The 14,033-nt window shown below is 42.7% G+C and overlaps 1 pseudogene; it reads left to right on the top strand.

Annotated features, from left to right (window-relative positions):
* The first annotated feature begins 4,984 nt into the window (after positions 1-4,984).
* Positions 4,985-6,062, top strand: LOC112618578 (annotated as a pseudogene).
* The last annotated feature ends 7,971 nt before the right edge of the window (positions 6,063-14,033 follow it).

The raw sequence follows: 14,033 nt of genomic DNA, 5'->3' as shown, positions 1-14,033 counted from the left end.
AAATAAAAGGACTGAAGAACCTCCCAACAAAGAGAAGCCCAAGACCAAATGGCCTCACAGCTGAACTCTTCCAAACATCTTAAAAAGCCACCGGGTGCGGTGGCTCACGCTTGTAATCCTAGCACATCGAAGGCCAAGGCAGACAGATTACCTGAGGTCAGAAGTTTGAGACCACCCTGGCCAACATGGTGAAACCCCATCTCTACTAAAAAAACTACAAAAATTAACTGGAGGGGGCGGTGCGTCTGTGTAATCCCAGCTACTTGGGAGGCTGAGGCAGGAGAATTGCATTGCAGTGAGCCGAGATGGCGCCACTGCACTCCAGCCTGGGCGACAGAGCGAGATTCGGTCTTGGAAAAAAAAAGAAAAAGAAAACCACTGCAAATCACAATGCATTTAGTCCACTTTCTGGGAGTGTGATTTCCTCTTCCTGTGGAAATAGCGATAATTTTTATGAGGGATGCTGCCTGGACCCCACTGGAGGAGCGGGTAAGATGAGGACTGTGCTTGGTGTTAGCTCCCTACAGAACCACACACGCTGATCGGTGATACCTGTGGCCCCTAAGTGTCCGTGAGGGGACTGGTCCCTCTACAACATTGCTTATGGCTGCGGACACCCACCTATATGGCAACAAGATGTATATGTGTGGGTAGGTGGTAAAACCATTATAGGCAATGGAAATTCAAAATGTTCCAGCACCCTACAAAGTTCGCCTCATGTAGTATTTGGTCTATTGCAGGGGGCCCCAAGCTCCCGGGGCTGTGGTCAGCTACCTGTCCTGGGCCTGTTAGGCACCAGGCCGCACAGCAGGATATAAGCGGCCAGCAAGTGAGCATTCCAGCCTGAGCCCCGCCTCCTGTCAGATCAACGGAGGCATTAGATTCTCATAGAAGCACAAACCCTATTGTGAACTGTGCATGAAAGGGATCTAGGTTGTGCGCTCCTTATGAGAATTTAATTAATGTCTGATGATCTGAGGTGGAACAGTTTCATTCAGAAATGATCCTTCCCTCTTTTCACATCCCCCACCCCTGGACCAAGGAAAAATTGTCTTCCATGAAACCAGTCCCTGGGGCACAAAAGTTTGGAGACTGCTGGTCTGCAGTGTCCCAAAACCCTTTTCTATGGTTCCATCCCAAAACCTAGAGGCTCTGAGTCCTGCCTGTTCTTATACTCCTGTGTGTTGAGAAAAACAGCATTTTCTATGCTCTGAAGGCTCTCCAGAACATTCTTTCTAGGCTGCAGGATGGAGATTAATAATAACAGAATAATCGGCATGGCCTTGTTAGCCAATCCAAAGCCCTCTAGGCTGAAGTGGGGGATTTTCACTTCAGTGACATCCAGCCTGGGTACCTTCCATCTCAGCATCCCCAGGCACAGACAGGAAGTGACATCACCCATTTACATGATGTCTGTCTTTGTGGCCTGGGCCACTGGGTGGCTCACCTCAGAGGCAGGGACACCAGAGATGGCTGTTCTGGGCATGATTAACAAAGGGAAAAGTGAGAGCGTTCCTACTGAAGCCCCTTCTCCTTTCAGCTCACACCCAGGTGGCCTATCCCCACAGACCTTGGAGCGGAGACTTGAGCCACCACCTGTCAGAGGTACAGGCTTCACAGGCACAGCCAGGGCTGAGAACCCTGGTGCCCAATTGTCTGCAACTGCAGCTGGATCAAGGGTTTGACTGTGGCTATGGCTTAGCCAGGCCGAGCGTTTCCTCCACCACCTGCAGCTTCACAGCCAACGCTGGTCCTGGGAAGCAATGGCCCTTCCAAGGTAGGGAAGGAAAGGGGACCACGAAGCTCTAATCCAGATGTTGGTGGTCATGGTGCTGTGAGGGGAGGAGGCAATGGGGTCTCTTCATGCTCCCTCAGAGTCAAGTAGAAATCCACAATGTTGCAGCCCAGTGAGGTGAGCAAGAGCCTGGGGTTTAGGATCAAATCTGCTCTCAGGTCCTGGGTTTAACCCTTACTCATTATTCCCCTCGGCCAAGTCATTTGTGGTGTTGGCATTTACTTCTCAGTTCTGTCATCTGAGAGACCTGAAAAATAATATCTACATTCAATCATTGTTGATAGCATTAATTATGATAATTTCCAAATGGCTAATTCAATAAAAATTACTCAATCTATGAATACATGTTATCTAATTGTGTTACCTTTCTGGTAAATTAGCACTTAGGAAGTGACTTCACATGCAGTTTCATCTGAGGAGGAGTAACTGTTAGGATCTCTACTTTCTAGGGACCCCCTTCCTGTGTTTTCTTAGAAAGTCTCTTTTGCCAGTTTTCTTCCTCTCCGTCAGCGTCCCTTTTTAAGTCAATTTTCCCCTATCGAGCATTTTCAGTAACAACCTATTAGGCACATTCAGTAAAAGTGCAAATCCTGGGCCCATAAGTGAGTCTCCTGCTTCTTGCTATGTTTTCTCGCCTTGTTTTGAAATAAAAGAATAAAAGGGCAACCTTCTCATTGAAAGTGTATAAATCTGTCTCTTTTATGAAACTCCATTTAGTTCATCATCTCCACTCATGTCCACGGCCATGTACTCCATTTTCTTCTCACAGGGATCCACTTCTGCTCAGATTTCCTTAAAACCCTGGGTCGTGTTCATCCTTACTCTCTGTCCCACTCAATATCTCCTCCTGGAGCCCCTGGGGCTGCCTGATGCTCATCTGTCAAGTGATGCCCCCAGCTGAGGAATAAGGAGACCCACGTCCTCAGGAGGGAGGGTCACGTGATGTAACGAGCACCATCTGGATCCCTGGAGAGGACACACGGAAGACGCTCAGTGAGTGTCGGGGGATGCGTAGTCCCTGACACGTGCCCTGATAACTTTGAGTATTTAAACTGATTTCTTCCCACTGATGTCTCTTTTGCTTCTTCATGGATTCCCACACCCCCAGTCAGGACTCACCCACCTGGCTCCAACACTCTCACCTGCTGGCTTCCCCAGGAGTCCAGAGCACTAACCAGGCTCCAGGCAAGAGGACAGAGTGAATGCCTTTTGTTTCATTCTCCTTTACCTGGTGACTTCTCCCTGCTAATAGGGCATTTGTTTCTCACCTTGTCTTCCCTCTCTCATTCATCTTATTTTTCTAAATTTTTTTCCAATTTCAATGGACCAGATTATAATGGTAGTGACTATAATGTTAATTCAACATCTTCCACATCCCTATGTAATTTCTTCCAATAGATTTTTATATATATGTATTTATGTCATTTGTCATATACATTATGCATATTTGGCATATGTTTTTAATAAAATGTAGATATATGCATTATACCTATCTGTATGATCTTTTCATCAATATCCCATGTTTAGTGCATCCAATTCTCCTCTCTCACATGTTCATTTAATGTTGATTTTTAGAATCTCCTCCCTCCCAGAACACAGCCTGTATCCAGTGTGATTTCCTTGCCTTTGCCTTGTCTACCTGGAAGTTATTTGTGTTTATTAATCCTAAGTTTTTAAAATATGTTTGTCAGTTGGGATCACCTTTTCCTCCTGGCAATCTTATCATTAATGGGTGATGCATGAAAAATCAACAATACAGAAAATACCAAAATGTCTTTCTTGGTTTCCCTTTACCCCTTGGACTTTCTTGTTCAAGGCCACTTTCCTTCTCTGATGATCCTCTTGGGTGGAAGAGAAAGTCACAGTAAGATCATGGATGACAGTGAACCCTGTTGGGTGTGGTTTCATTTTCAGAGCTGGGTTTAGAGCTTTCCCTTGGAATGAAGAACCCTCCCCAGCTGGAAGGTGAGGCTCTTGAAGGCTCAGCTGACAACACACATGGGTATCAAGTCATTGGCCACATTCATGCCTCAAGTGTCCTAAAACCAAAGATGATCAAAAGAAAACTGCTGTTCAGCAAGTGGAGACTGGCATGCAGATTCCCTGGCCTGCAAGCTTAGGCTACGAAGGTAATCACATCTATGGCTGTTAGCTGCACTCGCTCCTTATTTCTGTCTATGATGACAGCTCCTTCCCTCACTGCTTTTCTCTTTCCTATCTGTTCTCTTCAGAAGCCGCTGTCACCTTTGTCTGGTCTTACCTCTGTGTCCCATGGGCTCCACCCTGTCAGGCCCTTCTGGTCCCCATCGCCTGTTTGCTCTCTGAACTCTGCTCTGTTCCCACTACTGCTGTCCTGAGAGTCCCTTTCAAGGCCTCAGGAGAACCCAGCCTCCTTATCCCCCTCCAAGTGCATGGTGTGAGCTGTTAAACACAGGATTCTGTGCATGGAATCACACAGTTTGAGTAATTTGCCTTTCCTTCCTCCATCCCAAACTCCATTGCCCCTTTCTGCCGGAAGCATTGCTTTAATACGCCACTTATACACAGAATTTTCTCTTGGGACAGTATTTGAGCAACCCAAAAAATCAAACTTTAACCCTCACCTTGTACATGGGAATGAGAAATGTTAAAACTGAACACTAAGAACCCCAAATCAGGGGAACCGAGTCTGCGAGCAAGCCGGGCAGTGGGCGCGAACAGGGCCTAGGGCGCCCGGGAGCCCAGTCAGGCGGCGGCGAGGAGCGGGCGCGCCCGGCGCGGGGAGCAGTCGGCGGCCGCTCGCTGCGGGGACATCCCAATGGATGAGCTCTCGCCTCCAGGCACACGGCGTACGGGAGCCTCGCTGGCGGCGGCGGTGGCGGCTAGTGGGGCGAGGCTGGCCACCAGTTCCCGGGGAAAGAGGCGAGGGCGTCTGAGCTAGGCCGATAGCGGCGGCCTTCTCTCACGCGCCCCCGCCCGCCGAACCAGGGCCTGCCTCCGGAGCCAGCGCCTGCCTCCCGCGCCCGCCTCGCTTCTCCCGTCTGCCCAGGCCATCCGCTCCCTTCGCGCCCACTGCCCACCTGGTGGCCCCAGCCGTGGCCGCCGCCCCCGCGGCGGTTCCCGGAGCTCGTCCTGGATGCGCGCGAGGGTGTGTGTGCGCGATGTGAGCAGGGGGTCCCGGCAGGGCTGCAGCGGAGGCACGTTGGAAGAATGTCTCTGGAGTCCATCAAGGCGTGCTGCCTGAGCAAGGAGGCCAAGGAAGCCGAGCGGATCAACTACCAGATCGAGCGGCAGCTCCGCAGGGACAAGCGGGTCGCCCGCCGGGGGAGCTCAAGCTGCTGCTGCTCAGGACAGGAGAGAGTGGCAAGAGTACATTTATCAAGCAGATGAGAATCATCCATGGGTCAAGATACTCTAATGAAGATAAAAGGGGCTTCACCAAGCTGGTTTATCAGAACATCTTCACGGCCATGCAGGCCATGATCAGAGCCATGGACACACTCAAGATCCAGTACAAGTATGAGCACGATAAGGCTCATGCACAATTAGTTCGAGAAGTTGATGTGGAGAAAGTGTCTGCTTTTGAGAATCCATATGTAGGTGCAATAAAGAGTTTATGGAATGATCCTGGAATCCAGGAATGCTATGATAGACGAGAATATCAATTATCTGACTCTACCAAATACTATCTCAATGACTTGGACGCGTAGCTGACCCTGCCTACCTGCCTACGCGAGAAGATGTGCTTAGAGTTCGAGTCCCCACCGCAGGGATCAGCGAATAACCTTTTGATTTACAAAGTGTCATTTTCAGAATGGTTGATGTAGGGGATCCAAAGTCAGAGAGAAGACAATGGATATACTGCTTTGAGAATGTCACCTCTATCATGTTTCTAGTAGCGCTTAGTGAATATGATCAAGTTCTCGTGGAGTCAGACAATGAGAACCGAATGGAGGAAAGGAAGGCTCTCTTTAGAACAAGTATTACATATCCCTGGTTCCAGAACTCCTCGGTTATTCTGTTCTTAAACATGAAAGATCTTCTAGAGGAGGAAATCATGTATTCCCATCTAGTCGACTACTTCCCAGAATATGATGGACCCCAGAGAGATGCCCAGGCAGCCCTGGAATTCCTTCTGAAGATGTTCATGGACCTGAACCCAGACAGTGACAAAATTATCTACTCCCACTTCACATGCGCCACAGACACCGAGAATATCCGCTTTGTCTTTGCTGCCGTCAAGGACACCATGCTCCAGTTGAACCTGAAGTAGTACAATCTGGTCTAATTGTGCCTCCTAGACACACGCCCTGCCCTTCCCTGGTGGACTATTGAAGATATAGAAGGACTGTGTTTCTGTGGAAAACAATTTGCATAATACTAACTTATTGCTTTCCTGGACTCTGTGTGAGCATGTCCACAGAGTTTATGGTAAATATTATGATTTTATTTAAACTATTCAGAGGAAATACAGAGGATGCTGAAGTACAGTCCCAGCACATTTCCTCTCTATCTTTTTTTTTAGGCAAAACCTTGTGACTCAATGTATTTTAAATTCTCAGTCATGCACTCACAATGATAAGGCTTTCTCTCTCTCTCTCTCTCTCTCTCTCTCTCTCTCTCTGTTTCTCTCTTTTTCTTTTCTATGGAGCAAAACAAAGCTGATTTCCCTTTTTCCCCGCCCCCCAATTCATACCTCCCTCCTGATTTTTTCCCCAGGTTACAATGGGCTTTCTCCTAGATCCATTCTTGGTCAAGTTTTTCTCCCCACTGATACAGTCAGGACACATGGTTCGATTTAAGCCATCATCAGCTTAAGCTAAGTTTGTAGTTTTTGCTGAAGGATTATATGTATTAATACTATGGTTTTAAATGTGTTGCTCTGGATACACACATAGTTTCTTTTTTAATAGAGTATACTGTCTTGTCTCACTCTGGACTGGGACAATGGATGTCTGTCTAGCCGTTAAGTGTCATTTCTTTTAGATGTTTACATTCAGCCATAGCTTGATTGCTCAGAGAAGTGTGCAGAAGGCAGGATCAAAGACACACAGGAGTCCTTTCTTTTGAAATGCCATGTGCCATTGTCTTTCCTCCCTTCTTTGCTTCTCTTTCTTTTTTTCACCCTCTCTTTCAATTGCAGATGCCAAAAAAGATGCCAACAGACACTACATTACCCTAATGGCTGCTACCCAGAAACTTTTTATAGGTTGTTCTTAATATTTTTGTTGTTATTGTTTAAGCTTTTCTTTTCTTTTTTTTCCTTGGTGTTTGTGCCACAATTTTAAAATGACTTTTATTATGGGTATGTGTTGCCAAAGCTGGCATGAATAAGAACTTAAAAAATAAAAGCTGGTATCTTAAAATTTAAGAGAGTAAGACTGTGGAGCCTAAAATGACTGGCTGAGAATGAACCAGAAATGCCAATTGCCAAACAGTTGGTAACTGTAGATTTGATTCTCATGGTCCATTCTTTTCTTTGTCCTTAAGATGACATGGTTAGTGTCCCTGTCCCATGTTCAGTGTCCAAACCGGCAATGTAAAAAGTATCCTGTGTGGTTTAACAGGAAATCTGTTTGTGTCTCTTTATTTGAAACCAGTTTTACTCTCAATGGTTCTTTAAATTCAATTAAGTCTGCCAGGAACATTGGTTGATAGTATTATTCTGACACCTTTAATTTCCAAAATCTGAAGTCCCTGCTAGTTTACTACCTTCAAGATCTTCTTGAACTGGTAACTGATTAGGTTGAACTTACGGAAGATTTGTGGACTTAACTCAAAGGTAACTTCTCGGTGTTCTATAGAACATGTATTTGTGTAACTGAACTTACTAGGAGAAATGTTTGGAATTCTATATGTGCAATTTTTCAACAAATGCAAAGAAATACAGCACATGTATTGACGAGCTTCTGTCAAGCAGCTTGAGTTGAAATTTGATTTAAGAAAATAAATCATGGTTATTTAAAGCTGCTGGGACATTAGATTTAGGCCATGATAACTGGTCTCATTTTAACTATAGTGGTATTTGGCACTAGTCTAAACTTCCATATAAATCACTTTTTTGGGATAATAAAGGGGGAGGGAGAATATTAATGGCCTGTTAGATGAGTACCAAGCCACCAAACAGTAATGAAATGTTCTCATTCTTGATTCTCTCAGCCTCAAACAACACAGGTTACTTTTTTTTTCCCTTGCTCAGAAAACACCTGTAATTTAACAAACTGACTGCCTGTAGGTATAGTGCATTACAAATGTTCTAATCATTGTACATACATCTCTCTTGGTATTGCAGCATCCATACTGGCTTTGTAATCATTAATTTTTTGACAGATTGAATGTGCTGCATTGATATGTATCTATGTAATTATATTGTATGTCTATAGCTAATTCACATTTTGAATAATGTTATTTTATTTACTTTTTTAAGAGAGGAGAATGTGAATTTGTCAGTTTATTTCTGACTAGGGAAAATCATTTGCACGTTCCTGAGTAGAGATATACTGATTATAAGACCCAAAGGTAATTTCATAGCAAAATACATAAAATCAGTCCAAACTTTTATACAAATATGGAAATCAACTTTGTAGAACTTTCTCCGTTTGATCTAGAAATGGAATATGAGCTTTTATACAATTTATATTCTTATTTGGCAAATGCACAGTTTGGTATTACCTCTCTGATGGCCTTTACTAGAAAGGCAGTTTTAGAACTATTGTGATCCACTAAGGACGTGTTTCAACAGCTAGAGACCACTGCTTGCCTGAAAAGGAGTTCTTAAATTTGGTGCAGGGAAAAAAAAAAAGTAAACAACAACATCTGAAGGCCTACAGTGTGTATAGAGAAAACCTCATCACAAGATCATGAGTGTCGCAGTTTTAGGGGATCAAGATATTCTATTTAATAGAGCTATAGTAGATATAGTCAATTAAACCTGATCTCAAAGTTTGAAGAAGCTGAGCAAAACAGGGAAAGACTGTTATATTTGTCTTTATGAAATTGGGATGGAATTTGCTATGTAGAATTGAGGTTTGTGGCTTCACTGTTCCTATAGGGTGCATGACAAGATCCCTTCTCTTGAGAAAGGAAAAAATTGATCACCCTAGCAGCAGTAATGCATAGAAACCTAATTTTAGCCACACTAGTCAATCGAAACTAAAGGATTTTCTTTTTTGTTTCTTTGGGGTTTTATTGAAGGGGCTAGGGGTGGGATGGGATTCTTTTCAGTTTTGTATAAAAACAAAGTTTACTCACGCTTTAGATTATATTGTGATTGCAAGCGTTATAAGCGTTATAAGGAGTGCCACTGGCCTCCTATTGTTGATGCTTAGGTAATGGAGGCCTGTGGTGAGTTTTATGGTGACTTGGGTATGTCTTATTCAAAAACAAAAACATAAAACACAGAAACCTTTCTTCAGCACACCAAGGCAAGCAGCCATTTCATGACTCACTTAACACATTGCAGTGTACCAGTTTACAGATGATTTTTCCCTTTTTGCATGACATGGCAGTTCCAAACCCCAGATAATTCCTTATTTGTAAATTGGAAGTTTCTACTATGCCTTACAGAGCTTAAATTCAGCAGTTTGTGCCTCATATCTGAAACAAAGGGAAACAACACACCCATTCAAAAGTAAATAAATCTAGAAGTTTTTGTTTTTAATATTTCCATATAAAGAGCTCTGTTGAATGTCATGAATAGACGGGAAAAAAAATCTTAGGAACCTGCATATGTTGTTTACTAGCAGATGACAACTACAAAAGGAATTTGAAGAACACGTGAAATTTGTTTTTTGTTTTTTTTTTTTGATAGATTAACCAGCAGGCCTATTTTAAAAAGGTAATTCAGCTAAAGGGCAATTTACTTTTTTGTGCTTCACACTGTCTTGATTGTCAAAGTGTACGAACTGTAATTTTAAAATTTATACTGCCACATGATTGTAAATTTTAGTTGTCTTAAGTTAGGAATTGGTGAAAAGCTATGCTGGATTTGGGTCAAAATGACTTATTTGCAAAAATAAATAAATAAATGAATAAATAAATAATGGGAAGAAAGGGCTGTATAATGAAATACTGCAAGACTCACATATTGGTTGGAAATTTCCCTCAAATCACCTACCGATTACCCTTGATTTCCCTTTGTTTTAAGTTTCTCAAAATGAATGAAATGAAATATAGCAGAATGTTAACCCATACAAAAATAAAGTGTACCCAAATATTGTAATGTATATTGCTGCTCTTCTTCAAATTAAATAAGGGTTTAAAACCACTTAATTAGTAATCAACATCTCAGTGGATACAAATAAGGTGTGTTTGGTATACATTACTATTTTCTTCCAAAGATATATCTCTGATTAGAAACACACACAAAAATAAAACTAGTAATATTGAATGTTCATCTAGCTCTACATATTTCCAGCATATGTAGCATTAATAGATCTGTCCTGGTAACTGTGTCTTTGGGATTTCATTTTGGTTCCATCAAATTAGCAAAAGAAATGGCTTAGTTGTATATGATTAGCTAGACATTTTTGGAGCCAGACACCTGCTGTTTAGTAGATAACTTAGTACACAGTCTAAACTTGTCATTTGTTTTTCTCACAGAATAGCCATTTCCTGCTGTCTTCCGAACGATCACTATCCTTTCAATAACACTCTCACCTCTAGAATCATACGTTCAAAGTGTGAATACACACCTAGCACATAGTAGGTGCTCAAATATTAATTTCCTCCTTGCCTTCCTTATCTATCCTGTGTTCTCCATTTCCCCATATGATTCCAACCCAATAGCAAATGACATTTATATGTTATGAAAACATCTATTGGGTAAAATCAGATCTTGGATGAAGAAATTCTGACTTTTATATAAGCTTTTGGTAGACAGAAAAAACAGGAAGGTATTGGTCAGTAGAACATTTTTAAGTTCAGGAAAGAATGCTGGAATAATACTATGTAACTTTGTCCAGGTTAATTTGACTGAAACACATTTTTGGTGGATTTCTTTTCCTCAAAGAACTCTCTAAATGTAACTCTTTGCTGGATTCCTCACCCATCATCCTATTGGAAACCCTTACTAGACCTATGTATTTAGGGAGTTTTGTCAGAAAAAAATTTTTAACTTGCAGTATTTAAAAGAATATTTACTGTTCCTAAAATGTCATTCAAATGCATGTAGTATCTATTGTTTGGGGATGGGAACTAGTTTTGTGAAAAACACCTGATGTTGTATAATAATGCACCAATGATCTTGCTGGTTAAAAATACAGTATTTTTGGCCATAATCTTCTACTATAGTATTATTCATTGTTGAGTTTTGCTTCTGTTGAAGTTGCCCAAGTCCCTCTCAGAATGTTTTGGATTTGCAGGAGTATTGAAATACATCCTGTTGGGAACAGGCCCCCCAAAATCTGGCCATAAACTGGCCCCAAAACTGGCCATAAACAAAATCTCTGCAGCACTGTGACATGTTCATGATGGCCATGACACCCACACTGGAAGACTGTGGGTTTACCAGAATGAGGGCAAGGAACACCTGGCCCACCCAGGGCGGAAAACTGCTTAAAAGCGTTCTTAAACCACAAACAATAGCATGAGCAATCTGTGCCTTAAGGACATACTCCTGATGCAGATAACTAGCCAAACCCATCCCTTTATTTTGGCCCATCCCTTTATTTCCCATAAGGAATACTTTTAGTTAATCTATAATCTATAGAAGCAATGCTTATTACTGGCTTGCTATTAATAAATACGTGGGTAAATCTCTGTTCGAGGCTCTCAGCTCTGAAGACTGTGAGACCCCTGATTTCCCACTCCACATTCTATATTTCCGCATGTGTGTCTTTAATTCCTGTAGTGCCGCTAGGTGAGGGTATCCCTGACCGAGCTGGTTTTGGCAAGAGGTGCCCAATTTGGGGCTCGAATCCAGGTCAAAGGGTCACCGGAGCGATGGTTGGAGAATGTGGAAAACTAAGCTGGAGGACACCTGAGTACTGTTAAAGCAATCCCCGTGGTGAGTAAGAAGGGGAGTTCAGAAGCATCAGGGTAACAATGGGACAAGTGTGGGCTCTGGTTCATTCCACCTTGGAACCTTTTCACACTAATGATGAGGAGGAAGGAGAGTATAATGAAGTAACAGAAGAGGTTACTGTTCAGGTTTGTTTGCCAGCTAAAGCTAAAGCAGCAAAGGAGGGAGAGGTTGATCCCTACCCTTCTGCACCCCCTCATTATTATTTTGAAGAAAAAGAGTGGCCTGACCCTCCAGATCTTTCTTTTACAGAGGACAACGGGAGAAAAGCAGTTGCCCCAGTGACTGACTGAGCAGTACCTCAAGCAACTGCTCTCAGCTCTATTCGGGCAGGAATTCAGCAAGCTAGAAGAGAGGGTGATTTAGCGGCTTGTCAGTTCCCTGTTAGAATATATTGCCCCAGATCAACAGGGAAATATTATAGCTACACTTGAGCCTTTTCCTTTTAAATTACTCAAAGAATTTAAACAAGTTATTAATCAGTATGGACCAGGTTCTCCTTTTGTAATGGGACTGCTAAAGAATATGGCTGTTTCCAGTCGGATGATTCCTACTGACTGGGATGCTCTTACTCGAGCTTGTCTAACTCCTGCTCAGTTTTTACAATTTAAAACTTGGTAGGTAGATGAAGCTTCCATTCAGGCTACTTGCAACGCCCAGGCCCAACCTCAAATTAATATAACCGCAGGCCAACTTTTGGGGGTTGGCGGCTGGGCTCGTTTAGAGGCACAAGTGGTCATGCAGGATGCTGCCATAGAACAGCTTAGAAGAGTGTGCATTAGAACTTGGGAAAAAATCACTTCAGGTGGAGAACAATACCCTTCCTTTAGTGCTGTAAAACAGGGACCAAAAGAACCATACGTGGACTTTATAGCTTGGTTACAGGAGTCTTTTAAAAAGGTGATTGCAGTTTCGGTTGCTCAAGAAATAGTGTTGCAATTATTAGCTTTCGACAATGCTAATCCTGATTGCCAGGCTGCTCTGCAACCTATTAGAGGGAAAGCACATTTAGTTGGTTATATCAAGGCCTGTGATGGTATTGGAGGTAATCTGCATAAAGCTACTTTGTTGGCACAGGCAATGGCAGGACTGAGAGTAGATAAAGGAAATACTCCATTTCCTGGAGCTTGTTTTAACTGTGAGAAGCATGGTCATACTAAAAAAGAATATAGAAAAAAATTAGCAAGTCAGGTCACCAGACAGGGGAAAAAAGAAAACTGCTGAGCCTGAAATAAGTCCAAATTGTAAAAAAGGAAAACATTGGACTAATCAGTGTCACTCTAAGTTTGATAAAGATGGGAACCTGATTTCGGGAAATGCCATGAGGGGCCTGTCACAGGCCCTATTCCAAACCGGGGCATTTCCGGCTCAGACCATTCCCTCACCCCTGTATAATGTCTGTCCCCTGCCACAGCTGGTAGTGCTGCAGTAGATTTATGTTGCCCCAAAGCTGTGAGCCTTCTGCCTGGGGAACCCCCACAAAAGGTCCCAACAGGAGTCTGTGGATCCTTGCCAGCAGGGACGACAGGATTAATTATAGGAAGGTCTAGTTAAAATTTAAAAGGGGTACAAATACATACAGGAGTCATTGATTCGGATTACAATGGGTAAATCCAAATTGTTATATCTACTTCTGTTCCTGGAAAGCAGAGCTAGGAGAGTGCATAGCACAGCTCCTGGTTGTGTCATATGTGGAAATGGGGAAAAGTGAAATTAAACAAACAGGAGGATTTGGAGCACAAATAAACAAGGCAAAGCAGCTTATTGGGTAAATCAAATTACTGATAAATGTCCTACCTGTGAAATAACTATTCAGGGAAAGAAATTTAAAGGTTTGGTAGATACAGGAGCAGACATTTCAATCATTTCTCTACAGCACTGGCAGTCCATGTGGCCAATTCAACCCACTCAATTTAACATAGTTGGAGTTGGTAAAGCCCCTGAAGTATATCAAAGTAGTTATATTTTGCATTGTGAAGGGCCCAATGGACAACCTGGGACTATTCAACCAATTATAACTTCTGTACCTATAAATTTATGGGGAAGAGATTTATTGCAACAATGGGGAGCACAAATTCTAATTCCAGAACAATTATATAGCCCTCAGAATCAACATATGATGCATGAAATGGAGTATGTCCCTAGTATGGGACTAGGAAAAAAATTGCAACGTTTGAAAAAACCACTTCAAATGGAAAGACAAAGTTCCCACCAAGGTTTAGGATATCATTTTTGATG

Source organism: Theropithecus gelada, chromosome 1 (assembly GCF_003255815.1).
Source record: "Theropithecus gelada isolate Dixy chromosome 1, Tgel_1.0, whole genome shotgun sequence".
NCBI classification, from domain to species: domain Eukaryota; kingdom Metazoa; phylum Chordata; class Mammalia; order Primates; family Cercopithecidae; genus Theropithecus; species Theropithecus gelada.
The sequence above is the reverse complement of the archived record's forward strand: the minus strand, read 5'-3'. Positions and strand labels throughout refer to the sequence as shown.